The sequence below is a fragment of the Talpa occidentalis genome, unplaced genomic scaffold, assembly GCF_014898055.3.
Source record: "Talpa occidentalis isolate TD23 unplaced genomic scaffold, MPIMG_talOcc4v2.1 talOcc4.12, whole genome shotgun sequence".
NCBI lineage: Eukaryota > Metazoa > Chordata > Mammalia > Eulipotyphla > Talpidae > Talpa > Talpa occidentalis.
In genome coordinates this window covers 63,535,391-63,550,237 of record NW_023601212.1, presented here as the reverse complement: position 1 = coordinate 63,550,237, position 14,847 = coordinate 63,535,391, and the positions used below count along the sequence as shown (strand labels likewise).

The 14,847-nt window shown below is 37.2% G+C and overlaps 1 long non-coding RNA gene across 1 annotated transcript in view; it reads right to left on the bottom strand.

Moving 5' to 3' along the window:
- LOC129145505 (uncharacterized) overlaps window positions 1–14,334 on the bottom strand; it is a 90,468-nt gene extending 76,134 nt beyond the window's left edge. Inside the window, exon 1 of the long non-coding RNA XR_008551174.1 lies at window positions 14,009–14,334. This is a non-coding gene — a long non-coding RNA (uncharacterized LOC129145505). The remainder of the gene's footprint in view (window positions 1–14,008) is intronic.
- Between the last annotated feature and the right edge of the window lie 513 nt (window positions 14,335–14,847).

Here is a 14,847-nt window from a genome sequence, read left to right as displayed (position 1 = left end):
TCTGAAGAGGAAATGCAAATGGCCAACAGGCATATGAAAAAAATGTTCAGCATCACTTGTAATCAGGGAAATGCAAATCAAAACTATAATGAGATACCATCTTACACCAGTGAGAATGGCACATATTAAAAAAACTAGCAACAACAAATGTTGGCGAGGGTGTGGAGACTTGCCTGGCTGCAGTGTTCCTCCCTCTGCATCAAAATGATTTGTGCTCAGAATAGGGAAGCTAAAATTAATAGGCTGCTTTGTATCCCCTAGGATAGTTACCATAAAGAAAGAAATAACTAGTGTTAGTTATAAATATGAAGCCTTGTACATTGCTGATAAGAATGTAAATTGTTGTGGCCATTGTGAAAATTGTTTGGCAGTTCCTCAAAAAAGCTGATCATCCAATCAGCATGTGATCCAGCAATCCCACTCCTAGGAATGAACTCAAGAGAAACAAAAAGATATGCTCACACAGAAACTTATATACAAATATTTATAGAGGCATTATTCACAATAGTCAAAAGGTGGAAAAAGTCAAATGCCCATCCAGAGATGAAAGGATAAACAAAATCTGGTAAATGCACACAGCAAAACATTATTCAGCTACTAGAAGTAATGAAGTGCTAATGCAGGCTACACATTAGATGAGAACATTATATAAGTAAAAGAAGCGAGCTACAAAGATGACATATTGCATGATTCATTTTGCATGAAATAAGTATGCAGAATAAGCAATACTTGTAAGAATAAGCATGAGACAGAAAGCATATTAGTGGAGTTGGGAATAGATGGTGGTTACTTAATGGATATGGTGTTTTCTCCTAGGGTGATAAAAATGTTTTGCAAGTAGAAATAAATGGTGCTTGTACAACACTGTAAATGCACAAAATGTCTCTGAATGATACACTTTAGAACAGCTAATTTTATGTTATGTGTATTTCTCTCAATTTTTAAAAGAATGTGTTAGACTCAAAGCATAACATAAATTTAATCCTTTCCTTCAGAGGCCTCCCTATAAACAACAGGACAAAATCCCAACTACTTATTTTGGCCTTTGAGGCACTTTACAACTTGCCCTAAATTTACATCCACCCCCCCTACCTGATTGCCACTGTTTACCCCAAATTCTCTACTCTCTAGTCACACTGAGTGGCAGCTCAGCATTGCCTATATGCCTAGTTCTTCCATACCTGCTTTGAGGTACACCTTCATAACAGATTGTATGTGCTGTTCTGCTTCCCAGCTAGACCATGAATGTCCCAAAGGCAGAGACATCCCATTCATTTTTGCAGTCCCACAGTCTAAACCAAAGTCTGGTATTTAGTGGGTACTTAATGTTTGTTGAATTGAATTGAACATGCTTGGAAACCCTAGGGAAAATCCTAGAGTCTGGCAATTATTTGATTGATTATAATATGGCTGTGGCTATGTTCTCTTTTTTAAAAAGCAAATATTCACTGAAACATACCATACAATTTATTTCACTCCCTTGCAAATTCTCTTCTCAGCTGTTTTCTCATTGAGAAAATCAGCTGGATCAGCATGAGTTAAGATGAAGATCAAAAGGAAGGATGGATATCAGGTCTAGAAGGGGAGAGGTTCTGAAAAAATACATTGCTTTCTAATTCTCTACAGCAAGATAGAAAAACATGAATTCTATGCTTCAGCTATGCAATCAAATTTGACTCTAAGATTTTGGCAGAGGACTTGATAGGGTAATTTAGGACTTGTGGTAGGTAGGATTTTAAAGTGACTCCGAGTGACCCTCATCCTCATATAATTCCCTTCCTTTGAGTGGGGTGGCAACCTGGGACTACAATGAGATACACTTCCCTTATTGTAGCACATTACATGACAAGGAGATCTTGCAGTTGTAGTCAAAGTGTAGTCAAGTTGACTTGACCCAAAGAGGGCTGACTCCATCAGGCAAGCCTCTAAGAGCATAGAGTTTTCTCTAGCTGACTTTGAAGAAAGAATTCAAATAGCCATGGTGGGAATTGCTTACAAGGATGATGGTGCTGAGTTGCTGAGAGTGGTTTCTCACTGACAGCTAGCCAAGATACATGGGCTAGGGTTCTAGACTGACATGGACTGAATTCTGCCAGCCACCAGAATGAACTTGGAAGAGGACCACTGAGAGGAGAGTTGCGGTCTCTGCTGACACCTTGATGACAGTCTCTGAGGTCTGAACAGAGACCCCAACAAACCTGCACCCAAACTTCTCACCACAGAAACTGACCTAGCAAACAGTGAATCTTGCACAACAATGTTTATAGCAATTTGTTATGCAGAATAAAAACTAAGCTTAACTAAAACAGGACCAATATTGTCAAATTCTGCATAGTACCTGAGTTTTGCTGAGAACTAAAGCATGCCAAGTTAGAACTTTCCATGGGAAGACAATATTCAAATATTTGAGTATCCAAAGCATAAAGCACTTAAACTTTTTTTTTAGTAGCAGTAAGTCATTGACTTTACTCACTCTAAAAAGTCAAAAATAGCTGAACAGATTTTCTTTAGAACTTTCTAAAAATAAAGGTTTCCTTCAGGGCTGAAATCAGTCTGGAAATTGGTAATAAGGAAGGAAAGAGGAGCATAAATACCATAAATAGTTCAAAATGGGCTACAGGGTTCCAACCTTTAGGGGCCCTGAAGAAAACTGCCCAATATTTAGAATAGCAGAAATGTTTGATGGCGGTAAACTTGGTACCATCCTGTTCATGCCGAAGAGTAGGGGTAGGAGCAAAGTTGAGCCAGGATTATGAAGTCATTCTTACCAAATGTAATTCCAAAATATGCTATCATACCCAGAAAGGGTTTTGTAAAATTACACAGTCCTGATCAGTTTTAAAGCAGGATAATGATTAAATCAAAACAAGAATGTTCTTTTACAACTCTTTAGGTAGAAAATCATGTAACTTTCCTGGGTCCATATTTTTTTGTCTCGAAAATGTATGTTTGGCATAGTCTCCACGGTTCTTTTCATCTGTGTGATTCGGTGACAAGATTCCACCATGATGTTGTTTATAGGTCTGTCAATGTAGGAAAAACATCCAGTATATTGCAAGCACTCAACAAATGTGAATTCTTTGTAGTAAAGTATTTAATTGATGCTGGCTGCCACAGCAGCTATTGTTTCAAAGCTTTGCCTTATGATTTTCCAAAACTTTTCGTCACCATTCCAAAGCATTATACTTGACTTCTCTTTCATGATATGGAGCAATTAAAGGCAGGAGCAATTAAAGGCAGAGCCAATCCTTTAGAAGGATCAGGCATAAAAGGAGAATTCCAAAAAGAGTCTTAACCTTGACCTCTACTTACATATTCCATTCATGGATACTTATAAATTTCAACACTATACTGAATTCTGTGACCTACTATTGATAGTGATTCCTGCCAGATACTTCACCTGCTCTTCAATTTTAATTTACCCAATGTTAAACATATTATTTTTCTTTCTCAATCATCCCATCCCTGCCAAATTTTTTTATTTCTGTATTGTGTCATTGTCTCAATTGTCCACTATTAAAATATTTAAATCAACTTTATCCTTCTTTCCCTCTCATTCTTTTTATCTACACACAAAAAATCCTCCCTATTTGTCTTTTTAAGAGCAATAAAATCTCAATTTTGTAAAAATGTTTTAAAACCAGGCCTTTCCAAGTTGACTGGCCAAGTATTTTATACCTTCTCCGTTTCATTTTCGGTGGTTCTATTCTAACAGAAGTAACCTTATACAGGAGTGAGCATACAACCCTCCTCCCTCTTTCCTTTTCCCCTCTCCAATTCATCCTACAGAATTCTGCCCAGATCTCTCATTGTGCATATCCCTCCATGTGTTCAAACCACCGGTGTTCCTGTATTGCTCACACAATAAAACCCAATTCTTTTAGGTTGTTTTCGCAAGTGTCAGACCATATGATGACAGCTTGGAGTTGAATTGAAAGACTAAAGTTGCCCATTTGTGATTCTGAGCAAGTCCTTTCCTTCTCTGAGTCTCCACTTTCTCTGCTATAAAATTAGTATGATAATCCCTGCACCCTAACAAAGACACCATGGGCCCAACAATTATGTGCAAAGTAGTGCAAACCACTTCACATAAAACACACTTTAGGGGGTTGATGATTTCTCTCCAAGCATTTTCTTTTACTCCATTTTGCAAACTATAATTGTGCTTATTTCAAAAGTGCATTACAGGCATTCTTCCTTTTGCATATTTCCTTATTCTGATCCCTCTGGCTGTGTTTATATTTTTTTCAGTTTTTCCTTCTGTAATTGGACTTTAATATCTAAAGAAATTTCCTCTCCCTTGTGAAACTCCCTACAGCCTTGATCTGTGATCACTGCACTTATATTCTGTGATCTTTTGAGTTTCTAAAGTTCTATACTACCCATTGGGCACCTAGCTTGTGACAATTTGCACCCCTTACCTTCATATTCATGTGCACTCAATCCCCAATGAAGATATGAAAACTTGTGGAAAGCAGGGACCTCTTTGTTAGACTGGTGCCCTGCACAGGAGCACATTCTACAAACACATGTTGCTTTGAAGAATAATGACAACATCTCAATTATGAAGCATAATCATTCTTAGGTAAATGGGGGACTCTCAATGTTAATATGTTGACACTCTTGATGCTTTCTTAATTAGCATATTGCCAATTACACTTCACCGCTCTATTCACAGGGCACTTCACAATTGTTCATCAGTTTTTGTCAAGATATTCTCAGGAGGTGAGCAGTAAAGAGCATTCCTGTCATTCCTTTTTTCCTAATTTGAAAAAAAGTTACATACGTTTATGAGACATACTGAGAAGATGCAATATAAAAAATTGAATTGAGAAAACAAATACATTCTTTTCTTGGCCCTTTGTGCCAATGACAGTTACTCTGGTAACTTTTTTTTCCAGAAGAAACCAAATGTGTCTGATTTAATTGAACCGCTAATGTTCTTGAAAAAACTTCTCAGTTTCTCAAGACTTATCTTTTCAAAGTGAAACTTTTTCCTTTAGTAACCTCAAAAGAGATAGTCTTAGTGTGCCTCAAATGTGAAATTTGTTTATTGTTTATTGAATTTTTTAAAATTTATATATTTATCTATATTTTACATAATTGTTCCTTTTTTGTACAATGTTTACTTTCTCCTCTCAGGTGTAGTCCACAAAGAATCCCACCACCGATTCACCTGTGCACCATCTCCATAGTCCCTTGTGCTCTTCCCTCCCCTGTTTTGATTCCTCTCTTTCCCCCTCCCCTGCAGAATGTCTCTGATTTACAGTTGCCTGTTAATGTTGTTTTTTATTTATTTTTTTTTCTGATCCCTTATTTGGTTCCCCTACATTCATCTTATAAGTGAATAACCATCTGATATTTTTCTTTTTCCTTCTGGCTTATTTCCAGCTCCATCCATGGTGCTGCAAATGGCATGAATTTATCTTTTTAGATTGCTGAATAGTATTCCATTGTGTATATGTACCACCTCTTCTTGATCCAGTCATCTATTTTGGGGCATTTATGTTGTTTCCTTATCTTACCTATTGTAAATAGTGCTGCTATAAACATAGGGGTTCAGGTATCCTTTTGAGTTAATGTTTTGTGTTCTTTGTGTAGATTCCTAGGAGTGGAATTGCTGGGTCATATGGTAGCTCCATTTTTAGTAGTTTGAGGAAACTCCACACAGCTTTCCATAGTGGTTGCAACGGTTTGCATTCCCACCAGCAGTGTAGGAGAGTTCCTATTTCTCCACATACTAACCAACATTTGTTTTTGCTAGTTTTTTTTTTTTTTTAACATGTGCCATTCTCACTGGTGTAAGATGTTATCTAATTGTGTTTTTGATTTGCAGGTCCCTGATTATAAGTGATGTTGAACTTTTTCATTTTTTTGAAATGCCATTTGCATTTCCTCTTTAGAGAAGTATCTTTTTTAGCTTTTGTGCTCATTTTTTTCATTGGATTGCTTACTTTATTTTTGTTGAGTTGAGTTTTTGTTTTTGTTGAGTGAGCTCTCTGTAGATCTTTGTGATCAGTCCCTTATCAATTGTTTACTGATATTTTTTAAATAATGCAGAATAACCCAAAAGTAGGTAGGAGGAATGAAATAATAAGGAACAGAAAACAGCAAAATAGACAATACCAACTTGAAAATACCAATAATGAAAGAGGAAACAGTTCCTCTATTGTTCCTACAAATATATTAAATGGATAATATGGAAATGTTATAAACAGCTCTATGGCAATAAATTCAATAACTTAGATAAAATGGGAAGACAATTTTTGAAAAAAGAATACTATCCTAACTCACAAATAAAAAAGATAAGGTGAAAAACCTTTTACCTTGAAAGAAATTGAATTTATAATTTTAAAAAACTCCCTCCAAAGAAAATTCCTAATTCAGAGAATTTCATGGTTTAGTTCTACCATTTACCAAGAACTAACATCAAATTCATACAATCTCTTACAGAAAATAAAAGGAGCATATCCCAACTCATTTTTAAGAAGCTAGTTAACCTAAAACCCAGACCAGAAAATTATACTATGAGAAAAATAACTAAGATTTCTATTTTTCATAACATAGATGAAACAGTTCTTAACAACCTTTTAGCAAATCAAATTTGAAATCAAACACACAAAAAAGACATAAGCAATTCAAAAAAGCAATTTACCATGTTAACTGGTTAAAAAAGAAAAGCCCAATAAATGATTATCTCAACAGTTGCAGAAAAAGCATCTGATAAATACAACACCCACTTATGACTTTAAAAAATCCCCCCAAAATGAAGAATAAAATAGAACTTCTCAACATAATAAAAGGCATATAGAAAAATCATTATGTAATTTCATATACAAAAATTACCTTAAAATAGATCATAGATTTAAATGTAAGAACTAAAATTTTAAAATTTTCCAAAAGAAGTTAGAGGGTAAAATCTTGATATCTTGGAGTTAGGCAAAGATTTGTGAAGTAGAATTTAAAAAAAAACATGAACTTAAAGAGAAAAGTTGATAAAAATTAGGTTTTTTCCCTTCAAAAGACATTGTGTTTTTTTTAATTGAAATATAATTTTATTTATTTTTTAAAATAAATTTTATTTTTATATTCCCCATACAATTGCAACCCCCTTATTTTGACCCCAATCCCTCCCCTCCCCGCCCCCCACCTCCCATAGAGTGTCTCTGGTTCATAGTTGTTTTTGATTTTGATTTTCAGTTTCTTATAGTTATTCATTTTCCTGGTCCCTTATTTAAGTTTTCTAGATTCCTGCTATGAGTGAGACCATCCGGTATTTTTCTTTTTCTTTCTGGCTTATTTTGCTGAGCATGATCCCTTCCAGCGCCATCCATGTTGCTGCAAATTGCATGTGTTTATCATTTTTGAATTCTGAGTAATATTATTGTTTAGGGCCTCTCCTGGTGGCGCAGCGGTTGAGCGCTGGGTTGCGAGGCTGCCCGAACAACCATTGTTAAGAAAATTAAAGTCACAGACTGAGAAGAATATTTGCAAATCACATATCTAATAAATATCTGTACATATCCAGAATATACAATGGTCACTCACGACTATAATAAGACCATCCAATAAATAGAGCATGAGGTTTGAATACTGTTCATCAAATAATATACCTAGGTCATATATAAGTTTATGAGAAGATACTCAAAAGTCCTGAAGCTAACACACTTTAAAACTACATTGAGGCCTCCCTGGTGTCGCAAGGGTTAGGACTCAACCCATAAAGCGATCCGCAGCCACTGCAGCATGAGTTCTATTCCCAGCCAGCCAGGGAGCTACCCACATGGTGCAGCAGACCTCTCCTGTCTCACCTGCTGCTCCCCTCAGCAGTGTCTTCGGTCAATCTGCCTGTTTTGTTCCCCACTCTGTCTCTGGTGAATCCTGTCACCCCCCGCATCTCTGGCCTGTACCCTAGCTCTTGTATGCATAAATAAATAAATCTTAAAAAAAATACATTGAGTTTTTGAAATCTAGAAATGACTTTGAACTCACTAGAAATGACTAAAATTAAAACAATGAATAATTCCAAGTATTTGTGAAGATGTGAAACAACTGAACTCTCAAACACTACAAAAGATAAAACCACTTTGTAAAAGAATTTGAGAGTTCCTTATTAACACCAAATAATTCCAAGAAAAATGAAAACTACACCCACACAGACTTGTGCACAAATGTTCATAGCAACTTTATTCATGAAAGAAACTTGAAACAACCCAAAATTCCAATAACTGGTGAAGAGAAAACCAAATTATAGTCAGTCTGCACAGAAGAACACTACTCTGCAACATAAAGGAACAAAATATTTTGTTGGTCGAAAGAATCATAAAAGCATTAAGTTAGACACAGAAGCCTACATAGCAAAGGATTCTGTTTGCACTAACTGTTGGAAAGCAAACTGACAGAAAACAAATAGTAGTTGTTCAGGGGAAGGGAAAGCAAAGGGGGACAATGTAAAGTTTTAGGGTGATAGCAAAATTTTATACTTGATTGTGTTGCCCAAGTCTAAACATTTGTCAACTTGCGCATTTAAATTGATAAATTTTATTGTTCACAAATTAAACCTTGACAAAGTTCCTAAAAGTAATACATGCTGATTCCAGATAGTTTTGCTGAATTTCCCTTTTTTCAGGTAGACTCTTCTATATGTCATTAAAAACTGAAAAACCATATACTTTGTTTTCTACTTTCTAACAATCTCAAATAACAATCTAAAGAGCTTGTGAACATTTAATTCTTGCATGACATTCTATTTATAAATATGCCACTCCTAATCATTCCCTTACTGGTAGAAATTTATGTATTTTTAATTTTTCTCTATACTAATATTCAGATATGCTATATATAAATATACAAGAATATATGCATATATTTTAAATATTTTGTATGTATATGTATATATGTGTATATATATATTTTTTTCCTTAGAGTATACTTTGAAAGATGCATTTATTAGTCCAAAATATAAGAACACTTGAAGGTTCTTAAAACATATGGTTCAATTGTTTTCCAGGAAGACTCTACTTCTCTCACTAGTGCTATATAATCCTCAGTTAACATATTTAATAGGTTCTTAGAAACATCAAATTTAAGAAATGACATAATGAGACCAATTTGACCATAGGCTAAACAAGAGTGACTATGGCATATTTCTTGTCACAAAAACACCACGAAAGATCTAAATAAAGATACAAAACACTACTATATAAAATAATCTTTGTATTCATTCATTTCCCAACCTGCTTATTCTAGGTGAGGGTCCCCAGTGGCCACAGCCATCCCTATAGCTGATGGTCAAGGTAAGAGCCAGCCCTGGCCAGGTTCGACCATTTCAGGGTGCATCACACACACACACCCAAAACTCACTTCAACCAGGACCATGAGACACTGATGACACTATGAACCTAATATTCACATCTTTGTGATGTGGGAGGAAACCTGAGTCCCCAAGAAAAGCCATACAGGCACGCGGAGGGCATGCGAACCGTAGAGAGAGTGACCCTGGCTGGGAATCAATCCTTGGTTAGCTGGGGGTTTTTTTTGTTTGTGTTTTTTGGCATTTCCAGGTGATCTCTGGTGATTATGGTTTTCTTATAAACATTCTAATGAGACGAGTTGACATTATTTGGGGACCTGTAGTCTAAAAGGACCAGTTTAAAACATCCCTGCCAGAACTGAATGTTATCGTTATTACTTTAAATATTTGCTTAAGTGTGCCACTTCAGCTTGGCACCCTCTGGTCTGTGACAGTAGCTCTGACATCATCTTCCCATACTGCACCACCTGAATTTTTCTGTCTTTCTTACTTCTGTCTGGCTCCTTTTCTCTTAATGTGTTTTTGAATGTTCTATGTTACCTCATCTCCAGTGATTTAACACAAGCACAACACAGCGCATCTAAACACTTACACACATCTCTTTTCATATAAGAGGTGTGTGGCTCAGAAATAGCATAAATCATGTTCTGTACAGCACAACTGGGATTTTTTTCCCTTCATATCTATTTGGCTTCCTTTCCTCATAGTTCTTGCATCTCTCCCTCCTGGCACTCCTTTCCCAGTTATGAATGATGTTCATGTACATAGAAAAATTAAGATATCCTCTTTACGCAAAACTGGGTCAAATTTCAGTTCATCTTCTCAGTCCCTTCCCTGCTGGATTCAAAGTTCTCATTCTGTTCCTGCCAGGTTAACTCTGCCCAGGTCCTGAGTGAGTATTGACCACCACTGCTTCAGCTCTGTCAGACTCCAACTGTGTCTGGGATTGGGGTAGAAGTTTTTCTGTCTCTGATTCAACCTGTGAGACTCAGATTGAGCGCCATCCCTTGTGGACTAAAGCTCCTGGGGTAGCCTGCTGTGTCTTCCAGTAGCTTCCAGTAGCTTCCAGTAGACATATTATTATATATGTTTCACTTGATTGCAACTGGTCACAAGACAAACTACCCCACTAGAGATGTAGCTCCAGGAGGTCACAGATTATTAGCTCTCTGATCTATTTACAGGCATCCCTTGCCTTATTGCCCTTTGCCCTTTGGCGATATTCACTTTATTGCAATGAGTATCTGCAGAACCGATCCCACAATATCTTGAGGTGCCTATAGCCATAGTTGATCTTAGCTCTCCTCCCTAGATCATCCCCTTTATGTCCATCAGCAAGATTCCAATTTCTAGCCTGACAATTCCATTTACTGACAGCAACATAACCCTATAGGGAAGGAGTTATTTAAAGGTGTAAAACTGAGGGCCTCCCTCGTGGCACAAGGGGTTAAGTACAGCACTATGAAGCTGTCCACAGCCTCTGCAGCATGAGTTCAATCCCCGGCCAACCAGGGAGATAACCACATGACACAGCAGACCTCTCCTATCTCACCCGCTGCTCCCCTCAGGAGTTTTTTCAGTCAGTCTGCCTATTCTGCTCCCCACTCTGTCTCTGGTGAGTCCTCTCACCCTCCCACACCTCTGATCTGTACCCCAGTTCTTGTATGTATAAATAAACAAATCTTTTTTTTTTTTAAAGGTGTAAAACTGACTGGACGTTAGCATCTCACCTAGGACTCCCTATCATTGTCATTCACATAGCACAGCTGTGTGACGCTGGAACATTAGAGACTTTGTTAGAGCAGGGAAATACAGGAAAAGGAAAGCTGTATAGTTGTGAAGTTAAAGTTCAGAATTTCCTTTTCAAAGGTCAGTAATTTTAACCTTCATCTCAACTAAGCCTTTTTGGCTAATTTTATTTGCTGTTCATTTGGTTTTCCACACCAACCTTTTCCACCTCCTTCATTGTTTACCTGTCTTTTTCCACTCAGATTTTGATGCCCTCAAGGTAATGCCAACTCTGTGTCAGGTGCTACACTTACATTCATGAAAGCAAAATAGACATATTTTTTGCTCCATAGAGTTTGCAAGCTAATTTTTCAAGAAATGTTGTTCTTTTAAACTGAATGTTAAACTGACATATATATTTAATATATAAATAGCTGCTATGTTATAATTGATAATAAAGTTGACCTAATTTCAGTATCAATAACTTTGATTCAACATCATGTTTTAATTAATTCAGCTTAAGAGCAAAAACAATTAATTATTATAAGAATTTACTGATCAGTGAAACAGAAACAAAGGGCCATTTCCTATAATTGTCCAATTACGGAAGCAGAGTGGAAACTATTAAAATGCTATGATCCTTATAACCAAATTTTAAGGTAATGTTACATAGTAAGAAAACAAACAAAAAAAAAAACAAGCTAGGCTTTCTTTGATTTTTTTTCTTTTAACTGAGGTAGAATAAAATAGAAACTAAACAAGAGAATAAAATATACTCCTGGACACATGCTAAAGTAAAAAAAAGTGAAAGAAAATAAAAACATCCATTCAAGTAAAGTTATTGACCACTAACTTACACAGTGAAAACAAGAATTACATGATATCAGACAAGTAATTTAAAATCTCTGAACTTCAGTTTTCTCATCTGTCAAATCATGAAAATAATAACTATACTTTTAAAGAGTAATATGAAAAAAATTAAATTATATTTTGCATATTTATAAGAAATTACTATTTTAAAAAGAAAATAAATGCCATAATAAAAGTCTTTAAAACAGCAGATTTAAAAAAATTATTATTATTAGAAAGAATTGTATTTGTGTTTGAAATCACAGTAAAAATGGTAGCTATGAAGCACTCAAGATATAGCAAATTCTAGGAGGTGGGAAAGCATTCAAGGCACCTACAGTATATTATAAACACAGGAGAAACCAGACCATTTTCTCAGTTTTGTTACGACTTTCCAATATTATAGAATCTTTGTCTTTGGGATTTTGGTTAGTCATTTGAGTTGTACTTGTGTCTACCACTATGATAAGGATTTAGGTTTCAATATAGGAAGAATTTAATTAACTTAAAGGGGTGTAGGGGAGGATGGTCATGATTAGCCCGTTGTTGTCTCTGTGCTTTTGTGTGACTTTAAAGAGTGATAATAAAGAATGGAGGTTGATGGAACTCAAAACAGACCTGCAACACTGCCTGGGAGAACTTGGCCATGCTAATCGTCACAGATCATGAGAAAGCATGGAAAGCAGTGATTATTGTCCCCATCACCACTGCCTCAAGAAATCACCTCTTTATGTTATAACTGCAAACATCAGTCTTGTTCATAACTATATCCCCAAATCCTACCACAGTGCTTGCACAGAGTAGGTCTCTACTCTCTATAGGTTGAACAGCCTACAATAGATTGAATCTCTGACTGAGTCAGCTTTTATTCAACTATTTGTTTTAAACAAATATTAAATATCAAAAAAACTAGCTCAGCTGTGAGTTGTCTTCTTTGCCAATATGGTGACATGACTGATCAAGTTTGTTGACTACGTGGAACAATACATCTACCACCATGAGATTCTAGAACAATACATCTAAACCCTTAGTCAGCATCTTTACAAAAGGGAAATATTTTGTTGCTCAATCAGACCCTTTTCTGTGTCCACAGTTTTCCCAAGTAAAATGTCTTTAAATGGGAGGAAAGGAAGGAAAGGGAGATAAAAAGAGAGAAACTCTCTAGTACTGGTCCTGTATGAATGATTGACCTGCTATGTATAAAAACAAAGAGTCCAGGCCTTATTTTACATATGCTTTTCCCTGTCATACTTTAACAAGATTTTGGAAAGTCCTCTGAAGTTCAAGCAGACCTAAGTCCTGCAACTTGCCATTTTGTGCACCAGGGTGAGTGATTTTTGGGCTTCAGTTTTTTCATAAGTGAGATGAGGTACTCAAGTGTGACAGGGATGGGAAGAGGCAAAGTCCCAGCCTGATTGATCCTGTGGGCTCTGTGATTGGGGGCTTGTGGGGCTCTGAAGTGCATATCATCCTGTCATCAATCAGTCTTTGGCAGGAAGGGGTAGGGAAAAGTTACCAGGTTTTGGTAACTTGATGTCAGTCCTCTGAAAAAAAGCCTTAAGTGCCCAGTTTATACACCTGCTTATGTAGAAACTGGGGTGTGGGATGGGGGACATAGAACTAGTAAGAAAGGTCTAAAGGGATATGAACAGCAGAACCCCAACCAGCTAGGCTCTGCCTGCTTTAAAGTTTAGATGATAGATCAAAGCAAACTCTTAGGATAAAATCTGCTAAAGTCTGCTACTATAACTGATACTATTATCATCATCTCCAAAGCATTATAGTCCCTCTTCCCCACGGCTTCCTCCAGAGCACAGGATATACACCCAAATACTTTCAGGTAATGTGAATTAAAGAGACACTGCAGGGACAAAGATTAGGGAGAGGTGGGGCACACCTGCATCATAGAAAACAAAGCACTTAAAATAAGGTGTTTATAAAACACCACATACAGAGTCAAATCAAACCAAACCAAAACAGAAAACACATCTGGTTGCTGCACTACCTGTTTGCCATGGCGGGTGCTAAATCTCCCTCACAACCACAGGAAGGGCCTGTGTGGATGTTTAGGAGTAGGCTCCCACCTGGGAAGGTAGGGGATGTTGAAAGGAGACTTACCTGCGTGCACTGTCGGCTCCACCCTGGCCACAGTGAACTTGCCCAAGAGAGGCCTCTGAACTGCCTGGTCATTGCCTCAGTGCTTTGGTCTGCGTCCTCCAGTCTGACCCGGTGTCGTGGTGGCATGGTGCCTGGACAGTGAGAGGTTGTGTTGTTCATTTGGTGCTGCAGGGGGCCTTGTTTCCCCAGCCAGATAGAATACTGACAAGCAGCTAAGAGAGGGGGCCTCACACCGTGGGGCCGAAACTAAAGGGCCTCACACCTTGGGGCTGAAGATTTGGCATCCCTTTGCTTTTTGTTCTTGGTCATAGAGAGAGAAAAATTTATTAGAGGGTATATTGGGCAGTGGATTGTAAGTTTTTAAATGAAGCTATTTGAGTTAAGGAGTTTCTAGGAAGAAAAAGTTCTGATAGCTGAGTAGCAGCCGGTCCCCGGCTGAAGGCCATGCGTATAAAAAAAGTCTTTTCTTGCTTAGGCTTTAGCTGATAGGGATGTACCAGCGGCTATCTACTGTCTTAGGTTATTGTTTAGCTGAAACAGTGAGTTCTAGTGTAAGGCTTAGTTTTTTATTAACCTTGAAGGTTGCCTTCTTGCTGAAAGCACATAGTGGCCAAAAATCTATGGGAAAAGGGATGCCCTGATTGTTTCTGCTTTGTTTCTATGCACATGATAATGTAATCTTATGGCTTGCTAAAAAAAAAGTATAAATAAAGAACCTGCTGAGCCCCTCAGTAGAAGATACTTGCACCTCATCGAGTGTCAGTGTCTCCTCACTACCTCATCCCCTTCCCCTCAGCCCCTTAACGTGTCACCTAGGCCGTCTCATCCTTTCAGGGACT